The sequence below is a fragment of the Lissotriton vulgaris genome, chromosome 4_1 (assembly GCF_964263255.1).
Source record: "Lissotriton vulgaris chromosome 4_1, aLisVul1.2, whole genome shotgun sequence".
Classification (NCBI taxonomy): domain Eukaryota; kingdom Metazoa; phylum Chordata; class Amphibia; order Caudata; family Salamandridae; genus Lissotriton; species Lissotriton vulgaris.
The window spans coordinates 520,059,606-520,078,930 of record NC_141691.1 but is presented as its reverse complement, the minus strand read 5'-3'; the positions used below and the strand labels follow the sequence as shown (position 1 = coordinate 520,078,930).

At 52.3% G+C, this 19,325-nt stretch overlaps 26 non-coding genes across 26 annotated transcripts; 8 read left to right on the top strand and 18 right to left on the bottom strand.

Annotated features, from left to right (window-relative positions):
- Window positions 1–918: 918 nt before the first annotated feature.
- TRNAE-CUC (transfer RNA glutamic acid (anticodon CUC)) lies at window positions 919–990 on the bottom strand. Its single transcript has one exon. It is a non-coding gene; the product is annotated as a tRNA-Glu (tRNA).
- A 618-nt stretch (window positions 991–1,608) lies between these two features.
- Window positions 1,609–1,680, bottom strand: TRNAE-UUC (transfer RNA glutamic acid (anticodon UUC)). Its single transcript has one exon. It is a non-coding gene; the product is annotated as a tRNA-Glu (tRNA).
- A 243-nt stretch (window positions 1,681–1,923) lies between these two features.
- On the top strand, window positions 1,924–2,006 carry TRNAL-UAA (transfer RNA leucine (anticodon UAA)). Its single transcript has one exon. It is a non-coding gene; the product is annotated as a tRNA-Leu (tRNA).
- A 1,094-nt stretch (window positions 2,007–3,100) lies between these two features.
- TRNAE-CUC (transfer RNA glutamic acid (anticodon CUC)) lies at window positions 3,101–3,172 on the bottom strand. The gene has a single exon. It is a non-coding gene; the product is annotated as a tRNA-Glu (tRNA).
- Window positions 3,173–3,790: 618 nt separating this feature from the next.
- TRNAE-UUC (transfer RNA glutamic acid (anticodon UUC)) lies at window positions 3,791–3,862 on the bottom strand. The gene has a single exon. It is a non-coding gene; the product is annotated as a tRNA-Glu (tRNA).
- A 243-nt stretch (window positions 3,863–4,105) lies between these two features.
- On the top strand, window positions 4,106–4,188 carry TRNAL-UAA (transfer RNA leucine (anticodon UAA)). Its single transcript has one exon. It is a non-coding gene; the product is annotated as a tRNA-Leu (tRNA).
- A 1,094-nt stretch (window positions 4,189–5,282) lies between these two features.
- Window positions 5,283–5,354, bottom strand: TRNAE-CUC (transfer RNA glutamic acid (anticodon CUC)). Its single transcript has one exon. It is a non-coding gene; the product is annotated as a tRNA-Glu (tRNA).
- Window positions 5,355–5,972: 618 nt separating this feature from the next.
- TRNAE-UUC (transfer RNA glutamic acid (anticodon UUC)) lies at window positions 5,973–6,044 on the bottom strand. The gene has a single exon. It is a non-coding gene; the product is annotated as a tRNA-Glu (tRNA).
- A 243-nt stretch (window positions 6,045–6,287) lies between these two features.
- Window positions 6,288–6,370, top strand: TRNAL-UAA (transfer RNA leucine (anticodon UAA)). Its single transcript has one exon. It is a non-coding gene; the product is annotated as a tRNA-Leu (tRNA).
- A 1,094-nt stretch (window positions 6,371–7,464) lies between these two features.
- On the bottom strand, window positions 7,465–7,536 carry TRNAE-CUC (transfer RNA glutamic acid (anticodon CUC)). The gene has a single exon. It is a non-coding gene; the product is annotated as a tRNA-Glu (tRNA).
- Window positions 7,537–8,154: 618 nt separating this feature from the next.
- On the bottom strand, window positions 8,155–8,226 carry TRNAE-UUC (transfer RNA glutamic acid (anticodon UUC)). Its single transcript has one exon. It is a non-coding gene; the product is annotated as a tRNA-Glu (tRNA).
- A 243-nt stretch (window positions 8,227–8,469) lies between these two features.
- On the top strand, window positions 8,470–8,552 carry TRNAL-UAA (transfer RNA leucine (anticodon UAA)). The gene has a single exon. It is a non-coding gene; the product is annotated as a tRNA-Leu (tRNA).
- A 1,094-nt stretch (window positions 8,553–9,646) lies between these two features.
- Window positions 9,647–9,718, bottom strand: TRNAE-CUC (transfer RNA glutamic acid (anticodon CUC)). The gene has a single exon. It is a non-coding gene; the product is annotated as a tRNA-Glu (tRNA).
- A 618-nt stretch (window positions 9,719–10,336) lies between these two features.
- Window positions 10,337–10,408, bottom strand: TRNAE-UUC (transfer RNA glutamic acid (anticodon UUC)). The gene has a single exon. It is a non-coding gene; the product is annotated as a tRNA-Glu (tRNA).
- Window positions 10,409–10,651: 243 nt separating this feature from the next.
- On the top strand, window positions 10,652–10,734 carry TRNAL-UAA (transfer RNA leucine (anticodon UAA)). Its single transcript has one exon. It is a non-coding gene; the product is annotated as a tRNA-Leu (tRNA).
- A 1,094-nt stretch (window positions 10,735–11,828) lies between these two features.
- TRNAE-CUC (transfer RNA glutamic acid (anticodon CUC)) lies at window positions 11,829–11,900 on the bottom strand. The gene has a single exon. It is a non-coding gene; the product is annotated as a tRNA-Glu (tRNA).
- A 618-nt stretch (window positions 11,901–12,518) lies between these two features.
- On the bottom strand, window positions 12,519–12,590 carry TRNAE-UUC (transfer RNA glutamic acid (anticodon UUC)). The gene has a single exon. It is a non-coding gene; the product is annotated as a tRNA-Glu (tRNA).
- A 243-nt stretch (window positions 12,591–12,833) lies between these two features.
- TRNAL-UAA (transfer RNA leucine (anticodon UAA)) lies at window positions 12,834–12,916 on the top strand. Its single transcript has one exon. It is a non-coding gene; the product is annotated as a tRNA-Leu (tRNA).
- A 1,094-nt stretch (window positions 12,917–14,010) lies between these two features.
- TRNAE-CUC (transfer RNA glutamic acid (anticodon CUC)) lies at window positions 14,011–14,082 on the bottom strand. The gene has a single exon. It is a non-coding gene; the product is annotated as a tRNA-Glu (tRNA).
- Window positions 14,083–14,700: 618 nt separating this feature from the next.
- On the bottom strand, window positions 14,701–14,772 carry TRNAE-UUC (transfer RNA glutamic acid (anticodon UUC)). The gene has a single exon. It is a non-coding gene; the product is annotated as a tRNA-Glu (tRNA).
- Window positions 14,773–15,015: 243 nt separating this feature from the next.
- TRNAL-UAA (transfer RNA leucine (anticodon UAA)) lies at window positions 15,016–15,098 on the top strand. Its single transcript has one exon. It is a non-coding gene; the product is annotated as a tRNA-Leu (tRNA).
- Window positions 15,099–16,192: 1,094 nt separating this feature from the next.
- Window positions 16,193–16,264, bottom strand: TRNAE-CUC (transfer RNA glutamic acid (anticodon CUC)). The gene has a single exon. It is a non-coding gene; the product is annotated as a tRNA-Glu (tRNA).
- Window positions 16,265–16,882: 618 nt separating this feature from the next.
- TRNAE-UUC (transfer RNA glutamic acid (anticodon UUC)) lies at window positions 16,883–16,954 on the bottom strand. Its single transcript has one exon. It is a non-coding gene; the product is annotated as a tRNA-Glu (tRNA).
- Window positions 16,955–17,197: 243 nt separating this feature from the next.
- TRNAL-UAA (transfer RNA leucine (anticodon UAA)) lies at window positions 17,198–17,280 on the top strand. The gene has a single exon. It is a non-coding gene; the product is annotated as a tRNA-Leu (tRNA).
- Window positions 17,281–18,374: 1,094 nt separating this feature from the next.
- Window positions 18,375–18,446, bottom strand: TRNAE-CUC (transfer RNA glutamic acid (anticodon CUC)). The gene has a single exon. It is a non-coding gene; the product is annotated as a tRNA-Glu (tRNA).
- Window positions 18,447–19,064: 618 nt separating this feature from the next.
- TRNAE-UUC (transfer RNA glutamic acid (anticodon UUC)) lies at window positions 19,065–19,136 on the bottom strand. The gene has a single exon. It is a non-coding gene; the product is annotated as a tRNA-Glu (tRNA).
- Window positions 19,137–19,325: the final 189 nt, after the last annotated feature.

Genomic DNA, 19,325 nt, shown 5'->3' with positions numbered 1-19,325 from the left:
ACAGAGCCCCTGCCTAGAGAAATACACCTCCTATGTCTTTTTCCACTATAGGGAGCAGGAGAAACTGATTGCTTCCTGGGCAACATGGGTCTGCCACTAGAATTTGCAGATTTCTCCCCTTTTTTTGATTTACGCCTACAGGCTCTCCCTTCCCAGTGGAGCAGGATCTGCTGATGCAGGCCCGGCTGGCTCAAACGTGCAAAGGGTTCTCCACAGGCCTCTGGGAAAGAAATTGAGCAGAGTTTCCTGCCCCGCCTCCTCTCGCCTTCCGAACGGGCTTCCAAACGGGCAATGCCCTGACGGGTCCCCCACAACCTATCCTGCCCATGCCCACACCCCTGTATATGAGGGTGACCCATGTCCCTCACCCTCCATGCTCGAATGGAAGGCCTGTGTGTCCTGAGGGGAGCACCAGACAGGCATCTCTCAGGCCAGGCAGACACCTGCAGTACCTGTTAAGCTCCAAAGCCTGTACATTCCCAAGATGCAACAGGTCACTATGCAAATCAGGCAGCCCTTGCCACACCCTCCCCGCCTCTGGCCTCTGCCGCTTTCCGTACGTGCAGCTCAGCTTTTTCTTACCCAGAGGCAGACTTCCGTTTTAGCAAACAGGTGGGTTGCAGTGGGTCCAGGACGCCATTTGGAGACAAAGCCTGCGGCCCAGTCAAAGGAGGACTACCTGCCACAGGCCATGGGGTCAGAAGCCTACAAAAGGAAGCGCGCCTCGGAATACAGGATCTCACTTGCTCAAGAGCCTTGCCTCCCACCATGGGAAGCAGCTCTAAAGGAACCTTGCGAAAATCATATTTTGAGCGATACTGCGTCATGCTAGGCAAATTGTGAGTCAGAAAAGCAACTTCATTTTGAGAAGCCCTGACCTACGGGAAGGAAAAGCTTTCAAGGTCAGAAGAGGGACTTTTCCCTGACCGGGAATCGAACCCGGGCCGCGGCGGTGAGAGCGCCGAATCCTAACCACTAGACCACCAGGGAGCCCAGAGCCGTGCAGCAAAAGTTCATACACTGCTCTCCGAGTGACAAAGCTCATGGGGGCTGAAAACATATTTTATTCTACAGCAAATATGAATCGGAACTTAATCCTCATGATGCCACCAGACTGCCTGTCACTTCCAGGCACAGGCCATCCTCTCCCCCTTGCTACTGAACCGATGAATTCCTGCACAATCAGGATCCCCGGGAAAACCCAAGAGGGACACTTAGTGGCTGCTGATGGCGCACAGACAGCTGGTACACCTTCTCTCACCTATCTCGTTATTCAGCTTGCTGGAAGAATACATTGCGCTTAAGCGATTCAAGAGTGCAAAGGAGAAGAGTGCTCCAAAGTAGATGTATGCATCACAGCAGGGTTTTCCAGCAATTTACCTTTCTGTTGAGCTGGTACTGCACTTCACGCCAACATAGAGCACCTGACTGGGTGGGGGACTGCGTGCGCACAAAGGTGGCTTAGGTCAATGGGGGCAAAGCAACCTGGGGCACAGGAGAACAAGCCCCATTCCTCCGCTTTCATCTATTGGGAGGGGTGCCTTTTTAAAGACCTTCTTTTAAAAAAGATACACAGACAAATTAAGCAATCTATGCTTTAGAGGGATCTTCCCTGACCGGGAATCGAACCCGGGCCGCGGCGGTGAAAGCGCCGAATCCTAGCCACTAGACCACCAGGGAGTAGATGCTCTAGTGTGCCTGCCTTGCTCACCCCCTTATTGTGACTAAGCTAACTCCAATATAAAAATTAACGGTAAGGTCCGAGTGGGAGAAAGTTAGGTGTCACACAGTGTGTTTGTTATAAGCAATTACTTTTAACCTCCTGCAAAAGCCTTTTAACTCTGCAATCACCTCTTGCTGGACAGCTGGTGCTACAGTAGCAAGCATAAAAAGGGAGTTGAAGAAAGTAAATCCTTGGGTCTCACCAGGGTGGCCGAGTGGTTAAGGCGTTGGACTTAAGATCCAATGGACGTTTGTCCGCATGGGTTCGAGCCCCATTCCTGGTATGGGTTTTCAGCAGGTTTGTAGGAACGTGCAGATGCTTTTGAAAAGCATTTTCCTCCGCCCTCCTCGGCCTCCCACTGCCCCTCCCCAACGGTCCCCATTCAAGCCTCAGGTGTGGAGTCTGCTGCTACTCTTCTACCAGCATGGATGCTTCCCAGAGCAATGAAGTGCCATCTACACAGAGCCCCTGCCTAGAGAAATACACCTCCTATGTCTTTTTCCACTATAGGGAGCAGGAGAAACTGATTGCTTCCTGGGCAACATGGGTCTGCCACTAGAATTTGCAGATTTCTCCCCTTTTTTTGATTTACGCCTACAGGCTCTCCCTTCCCAGTGGAGCAGGATCTGCTGATGCAGGCCCGGCTGGCTCAAACGTGCAAAGGGTTCTCCACAGGCCTCTGGGAAAGAAATTGAGCAGAGTTTCCTGCCCCGCCTCCTCTCGCCTTCCGAACGGGCTTCCAAACGGGCAATGCCCTGACGGGTCCCCCACAACCTATCCTGCCCATGCCCACACCCCTGTATATGAGGGTGACCCATGTCCCTCACCCTCCATGCTCGAATGGAAGGCCTGTGTGTCCTGAGGGGAGCACCAGACAGGCATCTCTCAGGCCAGGCAGACACCTGCAGTACCTGTTAAGCTCCAAAGCCTGTACATTCCCAAGATGCAACAGGTCACTATGCAAATCAGGCAGCCCTTGCCACACCCTCCCCGCCTCTGGCCTCTGCCGCTTTCCGTACGTGCAGCTCAGCTTTTTCTTACCCAGAGGCAGACTTCCGTTTTAGCAAACAGGTGGGTTGCAGTGGGTCCAGGACGCCATTTGGAGACAAAGCCTGCGGCCCAGTCAAAGGAGGACTACCTGCCACAGGCCATGGGGTCAGAAGCCTACAAAAGGAAGCGCGCCTCGGAATACAGGATCTCACTTGCTCAAGAGCCTTGCCTCCCACCATGGGAAGCAGCTCTAAAGGAACCTTGCGAAAATCATATTTTGAGCGATACTGCGTCATGCTAGGCAAATTGTGAGTCAGAAAAGCAACTTCATTTTGAGAAGCCCTGACCTACGGGAAGGAAAAGCTTTCAAGGTCAGAAGAGGGACTTTTCCCTGACCGGGAATCGAACCCGGGCCGCGGCGGTGAGAGCGCCGAATCCTAACCACTAGACCACCAGGGAGCCCAGAGCCGTGCAGCAAAAGTTCATACACTGCTCTCCGAGTGACAAAGCTCATGGGGGCTGAAAACATATTTTATTCTACAGCAAATATGAATCGGAACTTAATCCTCATGATGCCACCAGACTGCCTGTCACTTCCAGGCACAGGCCATCCTCTCCCCCTTGCTACTGAACCGATGAATTCCTGCACAATCAGGATCCCCGGGAAAACCCAAGAGGGACACCTAGTGGCTGCTGATGGCGCACAGACAGCTGGTACACCTTCTCTCACCTATCTCGTTATTCAGCTTGCTGGAAGAATACATTGCGCTTAAGCCATTCAAGAGTGCAAAGGAGAAGAGTGCTCCAAAGTAGATGTATGCATCACAGCAGGGTTTTCCAGCAATTTACCTTTCTGTTGAGCTGGTACTGCACTTCACGCCAACATAGAGCACCTGACTGGGTGGGGGACTGCGTGCGCACAAAGGTGGCTTAGGTCAATGGGGGCAAAGCAACCTGGGGCACAGGAGAACAAGCCCCATTCCTCCGCTTTCATCTATTGGGAGGGGTGCCTTTTTAAAGACCTTCTTTTAAAAAAGATACACAGACAAATTAAGCAATCTATGCTTTAGAGGGATCTTCCCTGACCGGGAATCGAACCCGGGCCGCGGCGGTGAAAGCGCCGAATCCTAGCCACTAGACCACCAGGGAGTAGATGCTCTAGTGTGCCTGCCTTGCTCACCCCCTTATTGTGACTAAGCTAACTCCAATATACAAATTAACGGTAAGGTCCGAGTGGGAGAAAGTTAGGTGTCACACAGTGTGTTTGTTATAAGCAATTACTTTTAACCTCCTGCAAAAGCCTTTTAACTCTGCAATCACCTCTTGCTGGACAGCTGGTGCTACAGTAGCAAGCATAAAAAGGGAGTTGAAGAAAGTAAATCCTTGGGTCTCACCAGGGTGGCCGAGTGGTTAAGGCGTTGGACTTAAGATCCAATGGACGTTTGTCCGCATGGGTTCGAGCCCCATTCCTGGTATGGGTTTTCAGCAGGTTTGTAGGAACGTGCAGATGCTTTTGAAAAGCATTTTCCTCCGCCCTCCTCGGCCTCCCACTGCCCCTCCCCAACGGTCCCCATTCAAGCCTCAGGTGTGGAGTCTGCTGCTACTCTTCTACCAGCATGGATGCTTCCCAGAGCAATGAAGTGCCATCTACACAGAGCCCCTGCCTAGAGAAATACACCTCCTATGTCTTTTTCCACTATAGGGAGCAGGAGAAACTGATTGCTTCCTGGGCAACATGGGTCTGCCACTAGAATTTGCAGATTTCTCCCCTTTTTTTGATTTACGCCTACAGGCTCTCCCTTCCCAGTGGAGCAGGATCTGCTGATGCAGGCCCGGCTGGCTCAAACGTGCAAAGGGTTCTCCACAGGCCTCTGGGAAAGAAATTGAGCAGAGTTTCCTGCCCCGCCTCCTCTCGCCTTCCGAACGGGCTTCCAAACGGGCAATGCCCTGACGGGTCCCCCACAACCTATCCTGCCCATGCCCACACCCCTGTATATGAGGGTGACCCATGTCCCTCACCCTCCATGCTCGAATGGAAGGCCTGTGTGTCCTGAGGGGAGCACCAGACAGGCATCTCTCAGGCCAGGCAGACACCTGCAGTACCTGTTAAGCTCCAAAGCCTGTACATTCCCAAGATGCAACAGGTCACTATGCAAATCAGGCAGCCCTTGCCACACCCTCCCCGCCTCTGGCCTCTGCCGCTTTCCGTACGTGCAGCTCAGCTTTTTCTTACCCAGAGGCAGACTTCCGTTTTAGCAAACAGGTGGGTTGCAGTGGGTCCAGGACGCCATTTGGAGACAAAGCCTGCGGCCCAGTCAAAGGAGGACTACCTGCCACAGGCCATGGGGTCAGAAGCCTACAAAAGGAAGCGCGCCTCGGAATACAGGATCTCACTTGCTCAAGAGCCTTGCCTCCCACCATGGGAAGCAGCTCTAAAGGAACCTTGCGAAAATCATATTTTGAGCGATACTGCGTCATGCTAGGCAAATTGTGAGTCAGAAAAGCAACTTCATTTTGAGAAGCCCTGACCTACGGGAAGGAAAAGCTTTCAAGGTCAGAAGAGGGACTTTTCCCTGACCGGGAATCGAACCCGGGCCGCGGCGGTGAGAGCGCCGAATCCTAACCACTAGACCACCAGGGAGCCCAGAGCCGTGCAGCAAAAGTTCATACACTGCTCTCCGAGTGACAAAGCTCATGGGGGCTGAAAACATATTTTATTCTACAGCAAATATGAATCGGAACTTAATCCTCATGATGCCACCAGACTGCCTGTCACTTCCAGGCACAGGCCATCCTCTCCCCCTTGCTACTGAACCGATGAATTCCTGCACAATCAGGATCCCCGGGAAAACCCAAGAGGGACACTTAGTGGCTGCTGATGGCGCACAGACAGCTGGTACACCTTCTCTCACCTATCTCGTTATTCAGCTTGCTGGAAGAATACATTGCGCTTAAGCGATTCAAGAGTGCAAAGGAGAAGAGTGCTCCAAAGTAGATGTATGCATCACAGCAGGGTTTTCCAGCAATTTACCTTTCTGTTGAGCTGGTACTGCACTTCACGCCAACATAGAGCACCTGACTGGGTGGGGGACTGCGTGCGCACAAAGGTGGCTTAGGTCAATGGGGGCAAAGCAACCTGGGGCACAGGAGAACAAGCCCCATTCCTCCGCTTTCATCTATTGGGAGGGGTGCCTTTTTAAAGACCTTCTTTTAAAAAAGATACACAGACAAATTAAGCAATCTATGCTTTAGAGGGATCTTCCCTGACCGGGAATCGAACCCGGGCCGCGGCGGTGAAAGCGCCGAATCCTAGCCACTAGACCACCAGGGAGTAGATGCTCTAGTGTGCCTGCCTTGCTCACCCCCTTATTGTGACTAAGCTAACTCCAATATAAAAATTAACGGTAAGGTCCGAGTGGGAGAAAGTTAGGTGTCACACAGTGTGTTTGTTATAAGCAATTACTTTTAACCTCCTGCAAAAGCCTTTTAACTCTGCAATCACCTCTTGCTGGACAGCTGGTGCTACAGTAGCAAGCATAAAAAGGGAGTTGAAGAAAGTAAATCCTTGGGTCTCACCAGGGTGGCCGAGTGGTTAAGGCGTTGGACTTAAGATCCAATGGACGTTTGTCCGCATGGGTTCGAGCCCCATTCCTGGTATGGGTTTTCAGCAGGTTTGTAGGAACGTGCAGATGCTTTTGAAAAGCATTTTCCTCCGCCCTCCTCGGCCTCCCACTGCCCCTCCCCAACGGTCCCCATTCAAGCCTCAGGTGTGGAGTCTGCTGCTACTCTTCTACCAGCATGGATGCTTCCCAGAGCAATGAAGTGCCATCTACACAGAGCCCCTGCCTAGAGAAATACACCTCCTATGTCTTTTTCCACTATAGGGAGCAGGAGAAACTGATTGCTTCCTGGGCAACATGGGTCTGCCACTAGAATTTGCAGATTTCTCCCCTTTTTTTGATTTACGCCTACAGGCTCTCCCTTCCCAGTGGAGCAGGATCTGCTGATGCAGGCCCGGCTGGCTCAAACGTGCAAAGGGTTCTCCACAGGCCTCTGGGAAAGAAATTGAGCAGAGTTTCCTGCCCCGCCTCCTCTCGCCTTCCGAACGGGCTTCCAAACGGGCAATGCCCTGACGGGTCCCCCACAACCTATCCTGCCCATGCCCACACCCCTGTATATGAGGGTGACCCATGTCCCTCACCCTCCATGCTCGAATGGAAGGCCTGTGTGTCCTGAGGGGAGCACCAGACAGGCATCTCTCAGGCCAGGCAGACACCTGCAGTACCTGTTAAGCTCCAAAGCCTGTACATTCCCAAGATGCAACAGGTCACTATGCAAATCAGGCAGCCCTTGCCACACCCTCCCCGCCTCTGGCCTCTGCCGCTTTCCGTACGTGCAGCTCAGCTTTTTCTTACCCAGAGGCAGACTTCCGTTTTAGCAAACAGGTGGGTTGCAGTGGGTCCAGGACGCCATTTGGAGACAAAGCCTGCGGCCCAGTCAAAGGAGGACTACCTGCCACAGGCCATGGGGTCAGAAGCCTACAAAAGGAAGCGCGCCTCGGAATACAGAATCTCACTTGCTCAAGAGCCTTGCCTCCCACCATGGGAAGCAGCTCTAAAGGAACCTTGCGAAAATCATATTTTGAGCGATACCGCGTCATGCTAGGCAAATTGTGAGTCAGAAAAGCAACTTCATTTTGAGAAGCCCTGACCTACGGGAAGGAAAAGCTTTCAAGGTCAGAAGAGGGACTTTTCCCTGACCGGGAATCGAACCCGGGCCGCGGCGGTGAGAGCGCCGAATCCTAACCACTAGACCACCAGGGAGCCCAGAGCCGTGCAGCAAAAGTTCATACACTGCTCTCCGAGTGACAAAGCTCATGGGGGCTGAAAACATATTTTATTCTACAGCAAATATGAATCGGAACTTAATCCTCATGATGCCACCAGACTGCCTGTCACTTCCAGGCACAGGCCATCCTCTCCCCCTTGCTACTGAACCGATGAATTCCTGCACAATCAGGATCCCCGGGAAAACCCAAGAGGGACACCTAGTGGCTGCTGATGGCGCACAGACAGCTGGTACACCTTCTCTCACCTATCTCGTTATTCAGCTTGCTGGAAGAATACATTGCGCTTAAGCCATTCAAGAGTGCAAAGGAGAAGAGTGCTCCAAAGTAGATGTATGCATCACAGCAGGGTTTTCCAGCAATTTACCTTTCTGTTGAGCTGGTACTGCACTTCACGCCAACATAGAGCACCTGACTGGGTGGGGGACTGCGTGCGCACAAAGGTGGCTTAGGTCAATGGGGGCAAAGCAACCTGGGGCACAGGAGAACAAGCCCCATTCCTCCGCTTTCATCTATTGGGAGGGGTGCCTTTTTAAAGACCTTCTTTTAAAAAAGATACACAGACAAATTAAGCAATCTATGCTTTAGAGGGATCTTCCCTGACCGGGAATCGAACCCGGGCCGCGGCGGTGAAAGCGCCGAATCCTAGCCACTAGACCACCAGGGAGTAGATGCTCTAGTGTGCCTGCCTTGCTCACCCCCTTATTGTGACTAAGCTAACTCCAATATAAAAATTAACGGTAAGGTCCGAGTGGGAGAAAGTTAGGTGTCACACAGTGTGTTTGTTATAAGCAATTACTTTTAACCTCCTGCAAAAGCCTTTTAACTCTGCAATCACCTCTTGCTGGACAGCTGGTGCTACAGTAGCAAGCATAAAAAGGGAGTTGAAGAAAGTAAATCCTTGGGTCTCACCAGGGTGGCCGAGTGGTTAAGGCGTTGGACTTAAGATCCAATGGACGTTTGTCCGCATGGGTTCGAGCCCCATTCCTGGTATGGGTTTTCAGCAGGTTTGTAGGAACGTGCAGATGCTTTTGAAAAGCATTTTCCTCCGCCCTCCTCGGCCTCCCACTGCCCCTCCCCAACGGTCCCCATTCAAGCCTCAGGTGTGGAGTCTGCTGCTACTCTTCTACCAGCATGGATGCTTCCCAGAGCAATGAAGTGCCATCTACACAGAGCCCCTGCCTAGAGAAATACACCTCCTATGTCTTTTTCCACTATAGGGAGCAGGAGAAACTGATTGCTTCCTGGGCAACATGGGTCTGCCACTAGAATTTGCAGATTTCTCCCCTTTTTTTGATTTACGCCTACAGGCTCTCCCTTCCCAGTGGAGCAGGATCTGCTGATGCAGGCCCGGCTGGCTCAAACGTGCAAAGGGTTCTCCACAGGCCTCTGGGAAAGAAATTGAGCAGAGTTTCCTGCCCCGCCTCCTCTCGCCTTCCGAACGGGCTTCCAAACGGGCAATGCCCTGACGGGTCCCCCACAACCTATCCTGCCCATGCCCACACCCCTGTATATGAGGGTGACCCATGTCCCTCACCCTCCATGCTCGAATGGAAGGCCTGTGTGTCCTGAGGGGAGCACCAGACAGGCATCTCTCAGGCCAGGCAGACACCTGCAGTACCTGTTAAGCTCCAAAGCCTGTACATTCCCAAGATGCAACAGGTCACTATGCAAATCAGGCAGCCCTTGCCACACCCTCCCCGCCTCTGGCCTCTGCCGCTTTCCGTACGTGCAGCTCAGCTTTTTCTTACCCAGAGGCAGACTTCCGTTTTAGCAAACAGGTGGGTTGCAGTGGGTCCAGGACGCCATTTGGAGACAAAGCCTGCGGCCCAGTCAAAGGAGGACTACCTGCCACAGGCCATGGGGTCAGAAGCCTACAAAAGGAAGCGCGCCTCGGAATACAGGATCTCACTTGCTCAAGAGCCTTGCCTCCCACCATGGGAAGCAGCTCTAAAGGAACCTTGCGAAAATCATATTTTGAGCGATACTGCGTCATGCTAGGCAAATTGTGAGTCAGAAAAGCAACTTCATTTTGAGAAGCCCTGACCTACGGGAAGGAAAAGCTTTCAAGGTCAGAAGAGGGACTTTTCCCTGACCGGGAATCGAACCCGGGCCGCGGCGGTGAGAGCGCCGAATCCTAACCACTAGACCACCAGGGAGCCCAGAGCCGTGCAGCAAAAGTTCATACACTGCTCTCCGAGTGACAAAGCTCATGGGGGCTGAAAACATATTTTATTCTACAGCAAATATGAATCGGAACTTAATCCTCATGATGCCACCAGACTGCCTGTCACTTCCAGGCACAGGCCATCCTCTCCCCCTTGCTACTGAACCGATGAATTCCTGCACAATCAGGATCCCCGGGAAAACCCAAGAGGGACACTTAGTGGCTGCTGATGGCGCACAGACAGCTGGTACACCTTCTCTCACCTATCTCGTTATTCAGCTTGCTGGAAGAATACATTGCGCTTAAGCGATTCAAGAGTGCAAAGGAGAAGAGTGCTCCAAAGTAGATGTATGCATCACAGCAGGGTTTTCCAGCAATTTACCTTTCTGTTGAGCTGGTACTGCACTTCACGCCAACATAGAGCACCTGACTGGGTGGGGGACTGCGTGCGCACAAAGGTGGCTTAGGTCAATGGGGGCAAAGCAACCTGGGGCACAGGAGAACAAGCCCCATTCCTCCGCTTTCATCTATTGGGAGGGGTGCCTTTTTAAAGACCTTCTTTTAAAAAAGATACACAGACAAATTAAGCAATCTATGCTTTAGAGGGATCTTCCCTGACCGGGAATCGAACCCGGGCCGCGGCGGTGAAAGCGCCGAATCCTAGCCACTAGACCACCAGGGAGTAGATGCTCTAGTGTGCCTGCCTTGCTCACCCCCTTATTGTGACTAAGCTAACTCCAATATAAAAATTAACGGTAAGGTCCGAGTGGGAGAAAGTTAGGTGTCACACAGTGTGTTTGTTATAAGCAATTACTTTTAACCTCCTGCAAAAGCCTTTTAACTCTGCAATCACCTCTTGCTGGACAGCTGGTGCTACAGTAGCAAGCATAAAAAGGGAGTTGAAGAAAGTAAATCCTTGGGTCTCACCAGGGTGGCCGAGTGGTTAAGGCGTTGGACTTAAGATCCAATGGACGTTTGTCCGCATGGGTTCGAGCCCCATTCCTGGTATGGGTTTTCAGCAGGTTTGTAGGAACGTGCAGATGCTTTTGAAAAGCATTTTCCTCCGCCCTCCTCGGCCTCCCACTGCCCCTCCCCAACGGTCCCCATTCAAGCCTCAGGTGTGGAGTCTGCTGCTACTCTTCTACCAGCATGGATGCTTCCCAGAGCAATGAAGTGCCATCTACACAGAGCCCCTGCCTAGAGAAATACACCTCCTATGTCTTTTTCCACTATAGGGAGCAGGAGAAACTGATTGCTTCCTGGGCAACATGGGTCTGCCACTAGAATTTGCAGATTTCTCCCCTTTTTTTGATTTACGCCTACAGGCTCTCCCTTCCCAGTGGAGCAGGATCTGCTGATGCAGGCCCGGCTGGCTCAAACGTGCAAAGGGTTCTCCACAGGCCTCTGGGAAAGAAATTGAGCAGAGTTTCCTGCCCCGCCTCCTCTCGCCTTCCGAACGGGCTTCCAAACGGGCAATGCCCTGACGGGTCCCCCACAACCTATCCTGCCCATGCCCACACCCCTGTATATGAGGGTGACCCATGTCCCTCACCCTCCATGCTCGAATGGAAGGCCTGTGTGTCCTGAGGGGAGCACCAGACAGGCATCTCTCAGGCCAGGCAGACACCTGCAGTACCTGTTAAGCTCCAAAGCCTGTACATTCCCAAGATGCAACAGGTCACTATGCAAATCAGGCAGCCCTTGCCACACCCTCCCCGCCTCTGGCCTCTGCCGCTTTCCGTACGTGCAGCTCAGCTTTTTCTTACCCAGAGGCAGACTTCCGTTTTAGCAAACAGGTGGGTTGCAGTGGGTCCAGGACGCCATTTGGAGACAAAGCCTGCGGCCCAGTCAAAGGAGGACTACCTGCCACAGGCCATGGGGTCAGAAGCCTACAAAAGGAAGCGCGCCTCGGAATACAGGATCTCACTTGCTCAAGAGCCTTGCCTCCCACCATGGGAAGCAGCTCTAAAGGAACCTTGCGAAAATCATATTTTGAGCGATACTGCGTCATGCTAGGCAAATTGTGAGTCAGAAAAGCAACTTCATTTTGAGAAGCCCTGACCTACGGGAAGGAAAAGCTTTCAAGGTCAGAAGAGGGACTTTTCCCTGACCGGGAATCGAACCCGGGCCGCGGCGGTGAGAGCGCCGAATCCTAACCACTAGACCACCAGGGAGCCCAGAGCCGTGCAGCAAAAGTTCATACACTGCTCTCCGAGTGACAAAGCTCATGGGGGCTGAAAACATATTTTATTCTACAGCAAATATGAATCGGAACTTAATCCTCATGATGCCACCAGACTGCCTGTCACTTCCAGGCACAGGCCATCCTCTCCCCCTTGCTACTGAACCGATGAATTCCTGCACAATCAGGATCCCCGGGAAAACCCAAGAGGGACACCTAGTGGCTGCTGATGGCGCACAGACAGCTGGTACACCTTCTCTCACCTATCTCGTTATTCAGCTTGCTGGAAGAATACATTGCGCTTAAGCCATTCAAGAGTGCAAAGGAGAAGAGTGCTCCAAAGTAGATGTATGCATCACAGCAGGGTTTTCCAGCAATTTACCTTTCTGTTGAGCTGGTACTGCACTTCACGCCAACATAGAGCACCTGACTGGGTGGGGGACTGCGTGCGCACAAAGGTGGCTTAGGTCAATGGGGGCAAAGCAACCTGGGGCACAGGAGAACAAGCCCCATTCCTCCGCTTTCATCTATTGGGAGGGGTGCCTTTTTAAAGACCTTCTTTTAAAAAAGATACACAGACAAATTAAGCAATCTATGCTTTAGAGGGATCTTCCCTGACCGGGAATCGAACCCGGGCCGCGGCGGTGAAAGCGCCGAATCCTAGCCACTAGACCACCAGGGAGTAGATGCTCTAGTGTGCCTGCCTTGCTCACCCCCTTATTGTGACTAAGCTAACTCCAATATACAAATTAACGGTAAGGTCCGAGTGGGAGAAAGTTAGGTGTCACACAGTGTGTTTGTTATAAGCAATTACTTTTAACCTCCTGCAAAAGCCTTTTAACTCTGCAATCACCTCTTGCTGGACAGCTGGTGCTACAGTAGCAAGCATAAAAAGGGAGTTGAAGAAAGTAAATCCTTGGGTCTCACCAGGGTGGCCGAGTGGTTAAGGCGTTGGACTTAAGATCCAATGGACGTTTGTCCGCATGGGTTCGAGCCCCATTCCTGGTATGGGTTTTCAGCAGGTTTGTAGGAACGTGCAGATGCTTTTGAAAAGCATTTTCCTCCGCCCTCCTCGGCCTCCCACTGCCCCTCCCCAACGGTCCCCATTCAAGCCTCAGGTGTGGAGTCTGCTGCTACTCTTCTACCAGCATGGATGCTTCCCAGAGCAATGAAGTGCCATCTACACAGAGCCCCTGCCTAGAGAAATACACCTCCTATGTCTTTTTCCACTATAGGGAGCAGGAGAAACTGATTGCTTCCTGGGCAACATGGGTCTGCCACTAGAATTTGCAGATTTCTCCCCTTTTTTTGATTTACGCCTACAGGCTCTCCCTTCCCAGTGGAGCAGGATCTGCTGATGCAGGCCCGGCTGGCTCAAACGTGCAAAGGGTTCTCCACAGGCCTCTGGGAAAGAAATTGAGCAGAGTTTCCTGCCCCGCCTCCTCTCGCCTTCCGAACGGGCTTCCAAACGGGCAATGCCCTGACGGGTCCCCCACAACCTATCCTGCCCATGCCCACACCCCTGTATATGAGGGTGACCCATGTCCCTCACCCTCCATGCTCGAATGGAAGGCCTGTGTGTCCTGAGGGGAGCACCAGACAGGCATCTCTCAGGCCAGGCAGACACCTGCAGTACCTGTTAAGCTCCAAAGCCTGTACATTCCCAAGATGCAACAGGTCACTATGCAAATCAGGCAGCCCTTGCCACACCCTCCCCGCCTCTGGCCTCTGCCGCTTTCCGTACGTGCAGCTCAGCTTTTTCTTACCCAGAGGCAGACTTCCGTTTTAGCAAACAGGTGGGTTGCAGTGGGTCCAGGACGCCATTTGGAGACAAAGCCTGCGGCCCAGTCAAAGGAGGACTACCTGCCACAGGCCATGGGGTCAGAAGCCTACAAAAGGAAGCGCGCCTCGGAATACAGGATCTCACTTGCTCAAGAGCCTTGCCTCCCACCATGGGAAGCAGCTCTAAAGGAACCTTGCGAAAATCATATTTTGAGCGATACTGCGTCATGCTAGGCAAATTGTGAGTCAGAAAAGCAACTTCATTTTGAGAAGCCCTGACCTACGGGAAGGAAAAGCTTTCAAGGTCAGAAGAGGGACTTTTCCCTGACCGGGAATCGAACCCGGGCCGCGGCGGTGAGAGCGCCGAATCCTAACCACTAGACCACCAGGGAGCCCAGAGCCGTGCAGCAAAAGTTCATACACTGCTCTCCGAGTGACAAAGCTCATGGGGGCTGAAAACATATTTTATTCTACAGCAAATATGAATCGGAACTTAATCCTCATGATGCCACCAGACTGCCTGTCACTTCCAGGCACAGGCCATCCTCTCCCCCTTGCTACTGAACCGATGAATTCCTGCACAATCAGGATCCCCGGGAAAACCCAAGAGGGACACCTAGTGGCTGCTGATGGCGCACAGACAGCTGGTACACCTTCTCTCACCTATCTCGTTATTCAGCTTGCTGGAAGAATACATTGCGCTTAAGCCATTCAAGAGTGCAAAGGAGAAGAGTGCTCCAAAGTAGATGTATGCATCACAGCAGGGTTTTCCAGCAATTTACCTTTCTGTTGAGCTGGTACTGCACTTCACGCCAACATAGAGCACCTGACTGGGTGGGGGACTGCGTGCGCACAAAGGTGGCTTAGGTCAATGGGGGCAAAGCAACCTGGGGCACAGGAGAACAAGCCCCATTCCTCCGCTTTCATCTATTGGGAGGGGTGCCTTTTTAAAGACCTTCTTTTAAAAAAGATACACAGACAAATTAAGCAATCTATGCTTTAGAGGGATCTTCCCTGACCGGGAATCGAACCCGGGCCGCGGCGGTGAAAGCGCCGAATCCTAGCCACTAGACCACCAGGGAGTAGATGCTCTAGTGTGCCTGCCTTGCTCACCCCCTTATTGTGACTAAGCTAACTCCAATATACAAATTAACGGTAAGGTCCGAGTGGGAGAAAGTTAGGTGTCACACAGTGTGTTTGTTATAAGCAATTACTTTTAACCTCCTGCAAAAGCCTTTTAACTCTGCAATCACCTCTTGCTGGACAGCTGGTGCTACAGTAGCAAGCATAAAAAGGGAGTTGAAGAAAGTAAATCCTTGGGTCTCACCAGGGTGGCCGAGTGGTTAAGGCGTTGGACTTAAGATCCAATGGACGTTTGTCCGCATGGGTTCGAGCCCCATTCCTGGTATGGGTTTTCAGCAGGTTTGTAGGAACGTGCAGATGCTTTTGAAAAGCATTTTCCTCCGCCCTCCTCGGCCTCCCACTGCCCCTCCCCAACGGTCCCCATTCAAGCCTCAGGTGTGGAGTCTGCTGCTACTCTTCTACCAGCATGGATGCTTCCCAGAGCAATGAAGTGCCATCTACACAGAGCCCCTGCCTAGAGAAATACACCTCCTATGTCTTTTTCCACTATAGGGAGCAGGAGAAACTGATTGCTTCCTGGGCAACATGGGTCTGCCACTAGAATTTGCAGATTTCTCCCCTTTTTTTGATTTACGCCTACAGGCTCTCCCTTCCCAGTGGAGCAGGATCTGCTGATGCAGGCCCGGCTGGCTCAAACGTGCAAAGGGTTCTCCACAGGCCTCTGGGAAAGAAATTGAGCAGAGTTTCCTGCCCCGCCTCCTCTCGCCTTCCGAACGGGCTTCCAAACGGGCAATGCCCTGACGGGTCCCCCACAACCTATCCTGCCCATGCCCACACCCCTGTATATGAGGGTGACCCATGTCCCTCACCCTCCATGCTCGAATGGAAGGCCTGTGTGTCCTGAGGGGAGCACCAGACAGGCATCTCTCAGGCCAGGCAGACACCTGCAGTACCTGTTAAGCTCCAAAGCCTGTACATTCCCAAGATGCAACAGGTCACTATGCAAATCAGGCAGCCCTTGCCACACCCTCCCCGCCTCTGGCCTCTGCCGCTTTCCGTACGTGCAGCTCAGCTTTTTCTTACCCAGAGGCAGACTTCCGTTTTAGCAAACAGGTGGGTTGCAGTGGGTCCAGGACGCCATTTGGAGACAAAGCCTGCGGCCCAGTCAAAGGAGGACTACCTGCCACAGGCCATGGGGTCAGAAGCCTACAAAAGGAAGCGCGCCTCGGAATACAGGATCTCACTTGCTCAAGAGCCTTGCCTCCCACCATGGGAAGCAGCTCTAAAGGAACCTTGCGAAAATCATATTTTGAGCGATACTGCGTCATGCTAGGCAAATTGTGAGTCAGAAAAGCAACTTCATTTTGAGAAGCCCTGACCTACGGGAAGGAAAAGCTTTCAAGGTCAGAAGAGGGACTTTTCCCTGACCGGGAATCGAACCCGGGCCGCGGCGGTGAGAGCGCCGAATCCTAACCACTAGACCACCAGGGAGCCCAGAGCCGTGCAGCAAAAGTTCATACACTGCTCTCCGAGTGACAAAGCTCATGGGGGCTGAAAACATATTTTATTCTACAGCAAATATGAATCGGAACTTAATCCTCATGATGCCACCAGACTGCCTGTCACTTCCAGGCACAGGCCATCCTCTCCCCCTTGCTACTGAACCGATGAATTCCTGCACAATCAGGATCCCCGGGAAAACCCAAGAGGGACACTTAGTGGCTGCTGATGGCGCACAGACAGCTGGTACACCTTCTCTCACCTATCTCGTTATTCAGCTTGCTGGAAGAATACATTGCGCTTAAGCGATTCAAGAGTGCAAAGGAGAAGAGTGCTCCAAAGTAGATGTATGCATCACAGCAGGGTTTTCCAGCAATTTACCTTTCTGTTGAGCTGGTACTGCACTTCACGCCAACATAGAGCACCTGACTGGGTGGGGGACTGCGTGCGCACAAAGGTGGCTTAGGTCAATGGGGGCAAAGCAACCTGGGGCACAGGAGAACAAGCCCCATTCCTCCGCTTTCATCTATTGGGAGGGGTGCCTTTTTAAAGACCTTCTTTTAAAAAAGATACACAGACAAATTAAGCAATCTATGCTTTAGAGGGATCTTCCCTGACCGGGAATCGAACCCGGGCCGCGGCGGTGAAAGCGCCGAATCCTAGCCACTAGACCACCAGGGAGTAGATGCTCTAGTGTGCCTGCCTTGCTCACCCCCTTATTGTGACTAAGCTAACTCCAATATAAAAATTAACGGTAAGGTCCGAGTGGGAGAAAGTTAGGTGTCACACAGTGTGTTTGTTATAAGCAATTACTTTTAACCTCCTGCAAAAGCCTTTTAACTCTGCAATCACCTCTTGCTGGACAGCTGGTGCTACAGTAGCAAGCATAAAAAGGGAGTTGAAGAAAGTAAATCCTTGGGTCTCACCAGGGTGGCCGAGTGGTTAAGGCGTTGGACTTAAGATCCAATGGACGTTTGTCCGCATGGGTTCGAGCCCCATTCCTGGTATGGGTTTTCAGCAGGTTTGTAGGAACGTGCAGATGCTTTTGAAAAGCATTTTCCTCCGCCCTCCTCGGCCTCCCACTGCCCCTCCCCAACGGTCCCCATTCAAGCCTCAGGTGTGGAGTCTGCTGCTACTCTTCTACCAGCATGGATGCTTCCCAGAGCAATGAAGTGCCATCTACACAGAGCCCCTGCCTAGAGAAATACACCTCCTATGTCTTTTTCCACTATAGGGAGCAGGAGAAACTGATTGCTTCCTGGGCAACATGGGTCTGCCACTAGAATTTGCAGATTTCTCCCCTTTTTTTGATTTACGCCTACAGGCTCTCCCTTCCCAGTGGAGCAGGATCTGCTGATGCAGGCCCGGCTGGCTCAAACGTGCAAAGGGTTCTCCACAGGCCTCTGGGAAAGAAATTGAGCAGAGTTTCCTGCCCCGCCTCCTCTCGCCTTCCGAACGGGCTTCCAAACGGGCAATGCCCTGACGGGTCCCCCACAACCTATCCTGCCCATGCCCACACCCCTGTATATGAGGGTGACCCATGTCCCTCACCCTCCATGCTCGAATGGAAGGCCTGTGTGTCCTGAGGGGAGCACCAGACAGGCATCTCTCAGGCCAGGCAGACACCTGCAGTACCTGTTAAGCTCCAAAGCCTGTACATTCCCAAGATGCAACAGGTCACTATGCAAATCAGGCAGCCCTTGCCACACCCTCCCCGCCTCTGGCCTCTGCCGCTTTCCGTACGTGCAGCTCAGCTTTTTCTTACCCAGAGGCAGACTTCCGTTTTAGCAAACAGGTGGGTTGCAGTGGGTCCAGGACGCCATTTGGAGACAAAGCCTGCGGCCCAGTCAAAGGAGGACTACCTGCCACAGGCCATGGGGTCAGAAGCCTACAAAAGGAAGCGCGCCTCGGAATACAGGATCTCACTTGCTCAAGAGCCTTGCCTCCCACCATGGGAAGCAGCTCTAAAGGAACCTTGCGAAAATCATATTTTGAGCGATACCGCGTCATGCTAGGCAAATTGTGAGTCAGAAAAGCAACTTCATTTTGAGAAGCCCTGACCTACGGGAAGGAAAAGCTTTCAAGGTCAGAAGAGGGACTTTTCCCTGACCGGGAATCGAACCCGGGCCGCGGCGGTGAGAGCGCCGAATCCTAACCACTAGACCACCAGGGAGCCCAGAGCCGTGCAGCAAAAGTTCATACACTGCTCTCCGAGTGACAAAGCTCATGGGGGCTGAAAACATATTTTATTCTACAGCAAATATGAATCGGAACTTAATCCTCATGATGCCACCAGACTGCCTGTCACTTCCAGGCACAGGCCATCCTCTCCCCCTTGCTACTGAACCGATGAATTCCTGCACAATCAGGATCCCCGGGAAAACCCAAGAGGGACACCTAGTGGCTGCTGATGGCGCACAGACAGCTGGTACACCTTCTCTCACCTATCTCGTTATTCAGCTTGCTGGAAGAATACATTGCGCTTAAGCCATTCAAGAGTGCAAAGGAGAAGAGTGCTCCAAAGTAGATGTATGCATCACAGCAGGGTTTTCCAGCAATTTACCTTTCTGTTGAGCTGGTACTGCACTTCACGCCAACATAGAGCACCTGACTGGGTGGGGGACTGCGTGCGCACAAAGGTGGCTTAGGTCAATGGGGGCAAAGCAACCTGGGGCACAGGAGAACAAGCCCCATTCCTCCGCTTTCATCTATTGGGAGGGGTGCCTTTTTAAAGACCTTCTTTTAAAAAAGATACACAGACAAATTAAGCAATCTATGCTTTAGAGGGATCTTCCCTGACCGGGAATCGAACCCGGGCCGCGGCGGTGAAAGCGCCGAATCCTAGCCACTAGACCACCAGGGAGTAGATGCTCTAGTGTGCCTGCCTTGCTCACCCCCTTATTGTGACTAAGCTAACTCCAATATAAAAATTAACGGTAAGGTCCGAGTGGGAGAAAGTTAGGTGTCACACAGTGTGTTTGTTATAAGCAATTACTTTTAACCTCCTGCAAAAGCCTTTTAACTCTGCAATCACCTCTTGCTGGACAGCTGG